Here is a 12,834-nt window from a genome sequence, read left to right as displayed (position 1 = left end):
AGTGAGTAACCACAGGGTAGCCCTTAAATCCAAAGTTGCAGCTTACTCACTGGGGTGTAGCCAGTGGTAGGGCTGTAGCTTAATATCAGATTACTTCCTGATAACAGGTTTTGGCAAAAGAAAAAGGGAAAAAGATCACTGCATGCCAAGGAAGGGAGAAAGGACTACCTTATACTGCTCTCATCATATTCTTATTACACAATTTCATATAAAGTTTAATATCTTGATTTATTAAGTTCACTCATGAAGGTTAACGTGTTAAAAGTTTAATAATAGGATTAGGACTGTGAAAAGCACTAGAATAATAAGATCATATCTTAAACATTATTTCAGTACTTCAAGTATCCATAATTGAATGAGTGTGAGTGACCTTAAACAATAACTCACTGAAAACAAAATGAAGAGCATCTCCCTTTACATGATTCCTATACCTAGTTCCTCAAGTCTCCTCCTCTCTATGGAACCAATTCTTTTTCTGCCTGGCCCCTAAATCCAATTCCTTCACTGAGTTCCCTTACAAAGAGCTAGGACTGATAATGTAGCCACTCTTCTGATCTTTATATCTTTGTCTTGTCTTAGGATGGAAAAAATGGGCACCTTTCTCATACTAAAGCTGCTTTCTGCCTTGACTCTGCCCATACGTCCGAGATTAGATAGAGAAAATTTAAATCGAGTCTGGTAATATACCTGATTCTAACTGATCTCTCCAGTGGAGACATTTCCCCCCCTTGCCTTTCTTTCCTGCTCCCCAGTGTTGTACTGGTAAATGTTTAACAACTGGAACTCAGAAAAAGACATATGACATATTTAAGTTTAATCTGCTTTTGTTATCATTTTCTCTATTACTTTCTTAAATCTAGACAGTCAACAAAATAACAAATCAAGCCCTGATTTGTAGCATTTGCCTATTTTCTTTTACTTTAAAATTTTTTTAACCTTAATTAAAAAAAAATTGAGTTCCAAATTCTTTCCCTACCTCCAGCCCCTCCCCCCATGAGAAAGCAAGCAATATGATATACATTATACATGTGAGAGCATACAAAACATATTTCCATATTATCTATGTTGTAAAAAAAAGCTAGAAAAAGTCCATATTAATCATGTTGAAAAAAAAAGAGCAAGAAAAATAAAGTGAATAAAGCATGTTTTGATCTGTACTCAGAGTTCATCAGTTCTCTCTCTGAAAGCTGATAGTATTTTTTGTCATGAGTCCTTTGGAATTGTCATGGATCATGGTATTGATTAGAGCAACTAAGTCTTTCACAGTTGATCATCATTACAATATTGCTGTTATCATGTACAATATTCTCCTGGTTCTGCTCACTTCACTGCATGTCAATTTATGTCTTCCTAGATTTTTTGGGGTTTTTCCTCCTTGTGATTTCATATAGCACAATCATATTCAGTCACAATCATCTACCATAACTTGTTTAGCCATTTGCCAACTGATGGGTATCCCCTCAAATCCAATTCTTTGCTACCACAAAATGGGCTGCTATAAATTCATTTGCCAATTTTTTAAGGTGTAAATTCACACTGAAAATTTAACAATTGGCCATCTTAAACTATCTCTAGCCTACCCCTGCCCCTTCACCAACCTTTGGGGCAACCTAGACATCATTCTGAGTAGCCAAGTAGGAAGAGAAACATGGCTCCTAACACTATTTGGATGAGCTTGAAGTCACCAACTATAATCCTGGTAAGATGGAAGACTAACAAGTCTTAGCATTTGCCCTTTCTCTGCGTGGTGCTATAGGCCTTACCATCTGTCCTCCTACTATGCTATCCAGAACCCTGGGCACTGTCATCTGCCCTGCTTGTATGCCCTAAGGTCTCTGGGCCTTCCCATTTGCCCTAGAGTAGAATTCTTGTGTGTTATCTCCCCAATTAGAGTGTGGGAGACACTATTGAGATACTATTTCTATCTCTAGTACTTAGCACATAGTAAGCAGTGAATAGATGCTTTTTAATTAATGAATGAATTAAATCTTTCAAGCATTCAACTATAGCTAGGTTCCATTCAATTCCCCTGAATTGGTTGAATGTATTTGAATTTCACTGCTAGAAATTATAATAGTTTTCTTGGATTTTGTAACCTGTGAATTATTTGATACCATTATACTACTTCTTATAGTAGTTTCTATCTATATGAGATATTGATTAATAATATTACTAGGGCACATATCTAGTACATGAGAGAGGACCTAGCAAGATTTTTTCAAATCTAATAAATATTACCCTTGGTTATTCACATGATTTAGATGATTACTCTTAGAAGGTATTTAGAAACTATTACTAAGAATTACTAAGTCTTAGTAAAGAAACAATATCTTAGGGCCACAGTTCTTCTTTGCTGCTGATTGAGGGCAAGGGCTTCAGAAAAGAAACATAGATTTGAAAAGTGAAGGTTGGTTATGAAGATGTATTCTTTGAATGGATTTTGTACTTTTGGACCACAACTTAAACTATAAAAATCAAGTGTTCTTGACAAGACATGGAGCATATCTAACATTGCAAATAAATACATACTTGTCCAGTATCTTGCAAATTCAAAAATGTCTTTACACTTAAAAGGAAGAGGGAGGGAGAATATTCACCTAGTCAATTTCCTCATTGAATAACTGCAATAAAGAATAGCAGTAAAGATGCCTAGAATTCACAAGGGTCAAGTATCAAGAAAGGTACCATCACAAAAACAATGGCCTCCGATGTCTTTGCACAATTGCACCAAACTATGGGTACCAAACTAAGTGATTTAGAGATCCCAATGAAAGGAGGAAAATTTGACCACATAGCATCATTGAGACTTGGTGGGGTGGGGATCATGAATAGAATATGTCTTAGGAATGAGATGAGGTTGAAAATGAGCAGGACAGATAAAAAAGTGAACACAATAGTATTCAACATCATGAAAATATGTTCAGGAGTGAAAATTAAGCAACTAGAGGAAAGAAGGAAGCGTGGTATAGAACATTTGGGTGAACATCAAAAGAGGCAGAAGCATAAACAAAAGCAATACTCATTGATGACTTGGAGAGAAAGAAGAAAAATAATTGAAAACATTGATCATAAGCCTAGCATGAAAGCATGATATATTAGTGATAAAAACTCCAATTATTTGGAAATATTCTGGAGCTCCCTTTATGGCAAAAGCATGGTAGCTAATAATTTCTTGACTTCCCTTATTGATAATTCTTGCATCTAAAAGATGGAGGAACCAATGAGGGCTAAGTCTGATGCTCACTAACAAGGAAGAACTGGGGAGATAAAGATAGGAACTTTGAGGGTAGGAGGCCATTTCCCATATTTGAATCTGTCATACAGGAAGAGAGGAAAGCTGGGCACAATCAAACATTGCTGTAGATATTTGGAGCTCATGTGTCAAAAGATTAAGAAAAGGATGTGATTCAGAGTCATGGGCCCTTTCTTAAAGGGAAATCATTAAGAATGGAATTCTGAAGAAGTGAAGAAAAATAATGCTAACAAGGGGGAAAATGGGAAGCTCCCCAAAGAGAGCAGCATAGATAAGTGGGGAACTCATTGACTAATGTGGAATTTAAAAAGATAGGCATGGAAAACAGAGGACAATAGAAGACAAATAGAGGAAATGAGAGCTGATTATAGAGGACAAATAAAAATGTGATGGGGTCATATAAGAATAGTGTCAGGAGACCTAAAACTTAAAATGAGTGAAGGCTAAGAGGAATACTAAGAGCAATAAAAATATTTTTGAAAATTATTTGGATAATATAGGAGGATCAAAGGTGGGATAGAACTGATGCTCAAGGTGGATGGTATGATGATATCGATGATGGACAATGAAGAGATAGCAAAACCATTCAGTTCTTGTTTCTTCTCCTCCTCCTCCTCCTTCTTCTCTGTCAAGGAAAATAATCTTTTAATTGGAAAAGACAAGCTGAAGAAAACCAATATTGGCAGTTAAAACCCAAGACAGGAAGGGAGATTCTGAGAAAGTACCTAGCTGTTCTCAATAAATTCAAGCCATCAGGGCCAGATGAACAATATCCATAAGCTTGCACAAAGTGTGAGCCATTACCTTTTGTCTGTGTAAGGGCTAAAAGCAATGGCAAACCTCAAGTGTGCAGGCCCATCCTCTCTGCATGTCTGTGATAATATCCTAAGGGTTTGAAAGAACTGGTGGATATGATTGCTGATTGATCCCAAAAAGCTGTGGAAAATGGAAATGAAGCTACAGGAATGGAGAATGGGAAATGTTCAAAAATGGGAAGAGAATGAAATCTGCAAACTGTAGGCCAGTGAGCTTGAATTCAATTCCTGGTGGAATTTGAGAATGTATTTTTAAATGGTTATTTAGTGAATAACTAGAAAATTGAATAGTGATCTAAAAGAGTCAGCTTGATTTCATCCAAAATAGGTCATGCCAGACTAACTTCATTTGCTTTTTGGACAGGGTTACTTGATTGTTTGATCATGGAAAACTGTAGACATGCTTTACCTAAGTTTTATCAAAATATTTGATGAAATCTTTCAAGCTATTCTTGTGAGAAAAGATGAACAGATATTGGCTGAACATGAGTATAGCTATTTGCATTCAGAAATGGTTGATTAGCCAGATCCAAAGAGTAATTTACCAGTGGTTTGGTGTCAGTTTGAAAGGAGGATTCTAATGGTCCTTTAGAGGAACCCCAGGGATTTGTTCTTGGATTTTTGCTATTCAGCATTTTTGAATGACTTGGATAAAGGCATCAATGACATGCTTTTCAAATTTACATATGAGAAGAAGCTAGAAGGGATAGGCAACATTCTGAATGAAAAAATCTGGATTAAAAAAGTTCTTGGTGGGCTAGAACTAGGGGTGCCCTGGAGCTAGCCCAAACCAGCTCACAACAAATGATTGTCAAAATTTCAGCACAAGCATTTATGCCTTGAAAATTATAAAATGTTGCAAATCAAGACTTAATGTATTTTTTTTAATTGTTTAGGCTTAAGAAAGTGATGTAGAAAATGCTAATGCTATAGCTTAGACTTAAAAGTATCTTTTTTTGAGAGTCAATTGTTAAACATTTACCAGTACACCCCTGTCTAGACTATATATTGACTCTAATAAGATTGAATTTCATAAAAATAAATGTAAAATTTTACACTTAGATTGAAAAAAAATCAATTTTACCAATTCAGGATGAGGGTGTCATAGTCAGAATGCATTTTTTTTTGTTCATGGCCTGTCTTCTGGAATATGATGCTACTGGCACACCCATCAGGAGAGCAGGAACTGAGATTTGCGTTCTTGTTTTTCCTCCTCATTTGTCATAATAGATTTGTCTTGATGCAGCAGCATTCATTCATCTTGTCCTCACTGTAACTGATAAGAAACATCTGCAAGATGGCTGCCTGGGATTAGAGTCACATTCTATGGCTTTGGAGGAGAGCAAAGCTAACGGGCCTGTTACTTTTGCCTCATCAATACTATACTTAAATCCATGAAATGTTAGTGAGGTACTGTCCTCAGAACCTGATCTACATGAATGCAGTCTTAGAGATAAATCAAAGGATGTGTTTTTGTTATCCACAAATTCCCATCCCTACTCCCCCTACATTCAGGGAACTTGGGCTCAAATCCTCCCTCTGATATTACTTACCTATATGATCCCTTAAATTTCTTGGAACATAATTTTTTGTAATCTGCAAAATGAGAAGGTAGGATGGCTTTTGGTATCCCTTCTCTCTCCAGATATAGGATTCTATGATTTCCACTCCCTCCACCACCCCAAATCTAAATACCTTGGTTGAAAATCTTTTCTTCAGCTTTCCCAGAGGAAATGCTGCTACAAAGAGAATGTGTTTGCACTGGGATGGGATTTGGGCAAAAGACTTGGTTATTCCTGGACTTTAAGGAATAAACTTGGCATGGGCCACTGAGACAGAATAGTAATTGACTATCAACAAGCCTAGTTTATTTGACACTCTAAGATCTGGAGAAGGCCCAGCAGTCTGATTAGGGTGATCTGCCTGATTGGCGCATGTACCTTTTACTAAATTGTTTGTATTTCTCAACTGCCCTTTAGAGTCTGGAAAAGAACGTAGGCTGTATTAAGCACAAAATATGCAAGTCCAAATAACAAGAAAGGTCAGTTCTCAACCTGTCATGTGGAGACTCTTGACCTTCACTCCTCTTTGGCATTACACCTTTGTAACTGGTGGTATTGGTTGAGAGAAGATGGAATTTGCTCTTTGGAGGAGAAATGGGAGAACCATCCCACTTTAGGTTTGTCAAACTTCTTGCAATACCCTGGCTTTCATTAAAAAAAAAAAAACCTTCCCACTTTCTTTTACCAAGTGCTCTTCCCTTCATCTTTAAACCCCTGCATATTTCCATCCATGTGTTTTGTGTTTATTTAGACATCTCATTAAGCTGTTGTTGGGTCAGAGTCACTTGGTGTCCAAAAAGCCCTCTAAGACTTTCCTACCAGCCTTGGGTTCTAAGAAACAGGAAGCCACCTTTTGCCAAATACAAATGATCTCCAGACCCTCACTGTTCAAAAGAGATCTGCAAATCTGGAAAAATCCCTCTCTTCATCTCTGGTCTGAATGTTCTTAGGAATAGTTGAGAGCATCATAGAACTACATTGTTTAAGTGATACTGATTTCTTCAAGATCTCAAAGTTGGCAGGGACCTCAAAAGTAGTTCATAGGAATGTAGTCAATCAGTCTCCACATGAAGTCATCCAGTGATGGACAATACACTTTCTGTGACAACTCATTCTATTTCTAGACAAAAGAGAGAAGAGGTAAAAAGAAACTTGTTCCAGGATCAATTCTTTCTGAACTACATAACTGACATGCCTCAAACCTGTCAGTGAGTTAGGGGGATGTCTACCCCAAGCACGTAAAGATTTCCCCTGGTAGAATGGGTGGATGAGAACAATTGTTCCAATAGCTATGGAGGCAGAGGAAGCAGGTGCTGTAGAGCATTTAGAGCTTGTTCAGACATTGAAGGCACAAGGGTCATCTACTGCATCCCGAAGCATTGCCAATTGTCTTGACTTTTGTCCTGACACTGGACTTTGATGACTGGAGGAGAGTGAGGCTGACAACTCTGAACAACTCTGTCTCACTTAAATACAATTCATGTGCAAATCAAGATATCACCCTATGATGTAATTGGCCCTCTTGGAAAATGAAGGATGCACAACAACAACATGATAAAACAAGATGAGAATGAGATATAATGACAGTGATGATGGAGGAACACATATCTAGCATTGGCAGGTACATCATAGCATAGTAGATACAGAATTGGTCTTGGAGCCAGAAAGGCCTAGAATGATGTTTTGGATACATACTGGCTATGTGACTCTGGGTGTCACTTAACTTCTCAGAAACCCCAGGTAACTCTTTAAATCTATAAGCTGCAGAGAAGGTGCCAGCTTGCATTAGTAGAGGCATACTCTGCATCTGATAGTTCTCTATATCAATGAAATCACAAGTCCAGGGGAGGGAAGGGGAGAAAAATTTAAAACTCAGAAGCTTATGGAAGTGATTGTTGATAAATCAAAATAAATTAATTAAAAAAATAAATATTTACCAGTTAAAAAAATGACAAGTCCAGTCCATTTCCCTTAGCATTTTATACATTTCAAAGTATTTGATTTGATTCTCACAACAGCCTGATGAAGTACAGGCAGGGAGAATGGTTTTATCTCCATTTTACATGGCAAAAAGACAGGCATATAAACCACATACGGGAATGAGCTCTCTTATTTAACTCTTGAATCTCTTTGAATCTTCTTCAGTCCCTAACACAGTGCTGTGAATATAGCTGATGTCTGATAAATGTTTGTTGAATTGAATCAAATGGAAAAGATAATTGAATTCCCACAATTACTTAGATAACAACAGGTGACTCTAAGGCTCCAAGCTTTTAATCTTGAAGTCCGCTACTTGAGTAGTGTTCACTTGATGTAACTGCAAAACTCATTCTGGTTGGTTTTACCCGATTTCTTGTTAACTGGTGACCTGAATGAAATAGGACTTTGACACCAGGCAGTCTGTTTCCAGAATCCTATTACTAAATAGGATAAATATATGGAATAAATGTAATAAGAAGCTCTCTGGAAAATAAGGCATTGGAAAAAATAAAATACTGTACTTTTAGTTAGACAGTAGAAGAATGAAAATATATTAATTGGGAGCATCAATACTTTTTAATTTACATTTTTGCTGTGTCTTTTACAGAATATTTTTATTTATGAAATAGGTGTAATGGTTTTTACTTACCTCACTAAGCTATTGCAAGAAAAACACTTTGTAATTTATAAAGCACTATTCAACTAGGAAATATTACTATGATCCATGTCCTTGGAGCAACACTGAAAAATCCAAGGTGTATTTTGCATGAAAGACCTTAGTAATAGATTCTTTCATTTTCACTCAGATGTTTTTAATTCCTTTTTTTTTTTTTAGTGAGGCAATTGCAGTTAAGGAACTTGCCCAGAGTCACACAGCTAGGAAGTATTATGTGTCTGAGCCCGGATCTGAACTCAGGTCCTCCCGACTCCAGGGCTAGTGCTGTATACACTTTGTCATCTAGCTGCCCCTCATGTTTTTGATTCTTAAAATTTTCATTGATATCTTTTGTTTGGTCATCTTCATTTCCTGGTATCTCCCTTCCTTGCCTGTACCCAAAGAGTACCAAGAGTAAAGAACTAGAGAGAAAAAAATCAGTTTAGCAGAATACAACACCTAAAGTTCATTATCTCTGTAAAGAAGGGAGGGAAGTACATTCTCATACCTCTTCAAGGCAAAATTTGATCACTGTAATTACAAAGTATTCAGTTTGATTTTCTTGTTCTTTCCATCTATATTATTCTAGTCCTTATATATAGGGTTATGCTTATTTCACTTTGTATACATGGCTTCCCACTACAATTAATATAATCACAAAAGGTCAGAGTGCTGGATTCAATCAATCATTCAATCAACAGTATAAGCTAGGTAGAACAAAACCTTAATCAGTTTGACAGGATTGAAGTGCTTTGATCATAAATGAGTGAAGACACATAGGAAATGTTTTGTAAGTAGCTAAAGGACTCAAATGCACCTCTGGACATATGTATAACAGAGTCAGATAGTTCTGAATTTCATGTCTCAGATACAGTGAGTCTAGTGATGATAAAGCCACCCATCTCCTTAGTGGGACTCGCCCTTGGGTGGAGAAGGAGCAAGTTTTTCTCTTCCTCTTTTCCATCCCAATTGACTAGGTGATGACTTTGAGAACTCCAAAAGTTCAGATGATGTAGTTTCTATCATCATAGGTAATAGTGTCCCAGGAGCACTCATGGCCAACAGTAGTATCTTCATTGATTGAGAATAAACTTATACCTAGGAAAGGCAGAGTCAGGATATTAAAAAGGGCACTAACGCTTAAGCCCAGCTGAAAGCTATTCCTAAGGGATACTTCATGAAGACTTCTTGAAGGGAGAAAAGAACTTCCAGTAACCAGGAGTTGTGTATTTATCCCTTGGCTACATATGTTCTCTAAATTGAGCTCACTGTCTGCTAGAGACAATGTGTACAAGGGGAGAGTGTGCTCCTGGTTTGAGGGGGAATTGTTTTTGTAACAGCTGTCCTTACCATGCCTGCTAAATAAATATCCTTTCTAAAAACTAATTAAGTCTAACTGATAATCACTGGGAATCTGACTCCCCCCATTTAATCATTTGTTATTCATAGCAAATCAATCGAAGTGTTTCACTCAAAGTTGTTCTTAAAACTATTGCTTTATTGTATACAACGTTTTCTTGGTTCTGCTCATTTCACGCCTATTTCATGAAAATCCATGTTTTTCTTAAAATCGTTGAGCTCACTATTTCTTATAGCACAGTAGTATTCCATCACAATCACATGCCCCAACTTGTTCAGCCATTGGGTCAAAGGGTATAGGGTAGTTTAATAACTCTTTGGGCATAATTCCAGATTGCTCTCAGAAATGGTCAGATTAATTTATCGAATTCTCAAGGTTACTTTGTTGTTTGTGTTTGCAGTAGAAGGGCAGCTAGGTGGCACAGCTAGTGTTGGGCTTGGAATCAGGAAGACTTATTTTTATGAGTTCAAATTTGGCCTTAGGTACTTACTAGCTGTGTGACTCTGGGCAAGTCACTTAACCATGTTTGCCTCAGTTCTTCATTTGTAAAGTGAGCTGGAGATGGAAATGGTAAAACACTCCAGTATCTTTGCTAAGAAAACCTCAGATGGGGTCACAAAGAGTTGGACATGAATGAAATAATTAAACAACAAAATTTGCAGTATGGAGAAATTATCATCTATTAGTTTATTAATGCTAGAGAGTTCTGAGTATGTGATTTTATGTATTTGCTCATGTATCTAGGTAGATACTAAAGACACTAGGCATCTGGTAGACAGTTAATTCTTGTAACCATCAGTGATATGTTGCATAGTGTCTACCATTTCATTGCATAATCTTCATTGATCGGTAAGTCTGGGCTCTTTAAGGCTAACCTTTCTCTAATTCCTGATAGCAATGATCTGATCATGACTTGCTATCATAAACTCAATCATGTCTATAAACAAATCTGTATGACTCAGTTATTTGTTCAAGGCTTCTTTGTCAACCACCATATTATTGATTTAGTTCATGTGGAGCCACTGATAGAATGCCTTTTGAGCACACTACTGGACTCAAGCATTTCATAGGCTTCGTCTAGGGTAAACCACTTTTCATTTTGTTTGACAAATCCAATGGCATGCAGTTTTGGTCCAAATTTACTATTGTTTGTGAAGTGAGATCTCATTGTTCCAAAAACATTTCTATGATAATTTAATCTTTTTATCATGTTGTCTGAGTATACCTATCAATTCTCTTCCTTCTTTTTGCCAAGTAAGTGTTAATCTTTTTATAATTGTCTTGGGAAGAGGGATGAACTCTGATTGTCATTAACATTATACAGATTATTGTTTGAAAACCTTCTAGATCCCTTGTAGTCCATATTACTGTGCCTAAAATATATATTAAAATGAATAGCATTGCATAGGTGTTAATCTCTCGAAATGTGTTCTTCCCATTGAGGTTTAACTTCAGGATGTTAATCAGTCTCCTAATATGCTTAGACGTCTCTGCCTCATGTTTGATATATCTTGCACTGAGAAAACCAAGGTATTTTGAAGTATCACTTTTATGATCTCTGGACTCAGGCTTGCAGCCTTCAGTTTCTCTTTTTCCTTGGCACTCATTAAAGCTCTTATGCTTATTGATTACAGATGACATTTTGATATCATCACAGAAAGATTTTACTAGTTGAAGGAGTGGTTAAGTGTGTTTTTTGATGTAGTCATTCCTTATAGCAAAGAGATAGATACTTTGGAAGACTTGATCTTGATGTCATCCATATGCATCAAAAGATTAGGAAGATGTTTTCATTCAATTCCTTCTTTAATGTTGAAGCCATACACAGTCCTCTTTAAGAGAGATGATAATCCATTTAAGATTAAGTAAAAGGCTTAAGCTGTATCCCTAAAAAAATGCTAGGTCTTATATTAGTTATTCTTTTCTTTTAAATATATTTAAGATTAAATAAAAGGCTTAAGCTGTATCCCTAAAAAAATGCTAGGTCTTATATTAGTTATTCTTTTCTTTTAAATATGGAACTCCTCACGAATTTTCATGTCACACTTGTGCAGAGGCCATGCTAATCTCTGTATCATTCCAATTTTAGTATATGTGCTGCTGAAGCGAGCACATATTAATTATTCTCAATGCTATTATGTTGGTGGCATGTTTTAAATAGAGGCCAGATTTCCATGGGAACATCAAATATTCCAAAGATTTCACTATGTGTGGGTCCATTTTATATATTTGCAAGCAGCAAATGTGGAATTGAGTCAAAAGTTTAATGATAATAAAGGCAATCTAAATGTTTTTACTTTTCAGGTAGCTTGTTCAATAATTAATAACTTGCTTGTTATGTCCCTGGGACTTTTTGGCACATACCTTTTCTTCTCAGCTAATATATTATTTTCTTAGAAAAGTTTCTAGTAGTTCTTGAATAATATAATGTGAATGCTTCATATAAAATGTATAAGCACATAATTGGCTTGCATTTACAGGGGTTACTGCTATTCTTGTCTTTTGGCAATAGATATATGATATAGACAGATGTCTTCTATTAAAAAAGGTGAGATTACAATTGAATCTGAAAGTGAAAATTGAAGTGATTTGCCAATGACTTATGGGCCACAGTATGAACCAACAACCATGGCTCTCATCTGGCCTCAGTGCTTCCCAGTTTTGCAGAGAAGCTAGTGTTCATTTCCCTTGATGTTGCTAATTCTAATTCATTGTATTTTTTTTGTGGGCTTTGCAGGCTTTCTGTTTCTAATTCCATTCAACTTACCTTTTCACTGAATTGGACTTCTTGAAGCCATATAGATGACCAGAAATTTTCCCCATCCTCCATGGTGAATAATATCATTCCTCTGATTTCTTTGTTTCTCCAGCTTCTGAAACAAAGTTTTTGATCGATGTTCCATGACTAGATTTTTGTTCATTGTGCTGTTTTCATTCTTTTTATGACAAAAGGCAGCTAAGTGGCACAGTAGATAGAGTGCTAGGCCTAGAGCAAAGAAGGTCTCAGTTCAAATCTAGCTTCAGACACTTCCTCACTGTCTGACCCTGGGCAAGTCACTTAACCTCAACTTCTTCAACTATAAAGTAGGGCTAATAAGAGCACCCACTTGAGGTGCTTGAGGATTAAATGAAATAATATCTGTAAAATGCTTGGCATAGTGCCTGGCACATAGTTGGTGCTTAAAAAATGATTGTTTCCTTCCTTATGT

At 36.5% G+C, this 12,834-nt stretch overlaps 1 non-coding gene across 1 annotated transcript; it reads right to left on the bottom strand.

The window, feature by feature from the left end:
• Positions 1 to 11,634: 11,634 nt before the first annotated feature.
• On the bottom strand, positions 11,635 to 11,738 carry LOC144457240 (U6 spliceosomal RNA). Its single transcript, XR_013486567.1, has one exon. It is a non-coding gene; the product is annotated as a U6 spliceosomal RNA (small nuclear RNA).
• Positions 11,739 to 12,834: the final 1,096 nt, after the last annotated feature.

Source organism: Phascolarctos cinereus, unplaced genomic scaffold (genome assembly GCF_003287225.1).
Source record: "Phascolarctos cinereus isolate Bilbo 61053 unplaced genomic scaffold, phaCin_HiC Scaffold_4;HRSCAF=312, whole genome shotgun sequence".
In the NCBI taxonomy this organism is placed as follows: Eukaryota; Metazoa; Chordata; class Mammalia; order Diprotodontia; family Phascolarctidae; genus Phascolarctos; species Phascolarctos cinereus.
The sequence above is the reverse complement of the archived record's forward strand: the minus strand, read 5'-3'. Positions and strand labels throughout refer to the sequence as shown.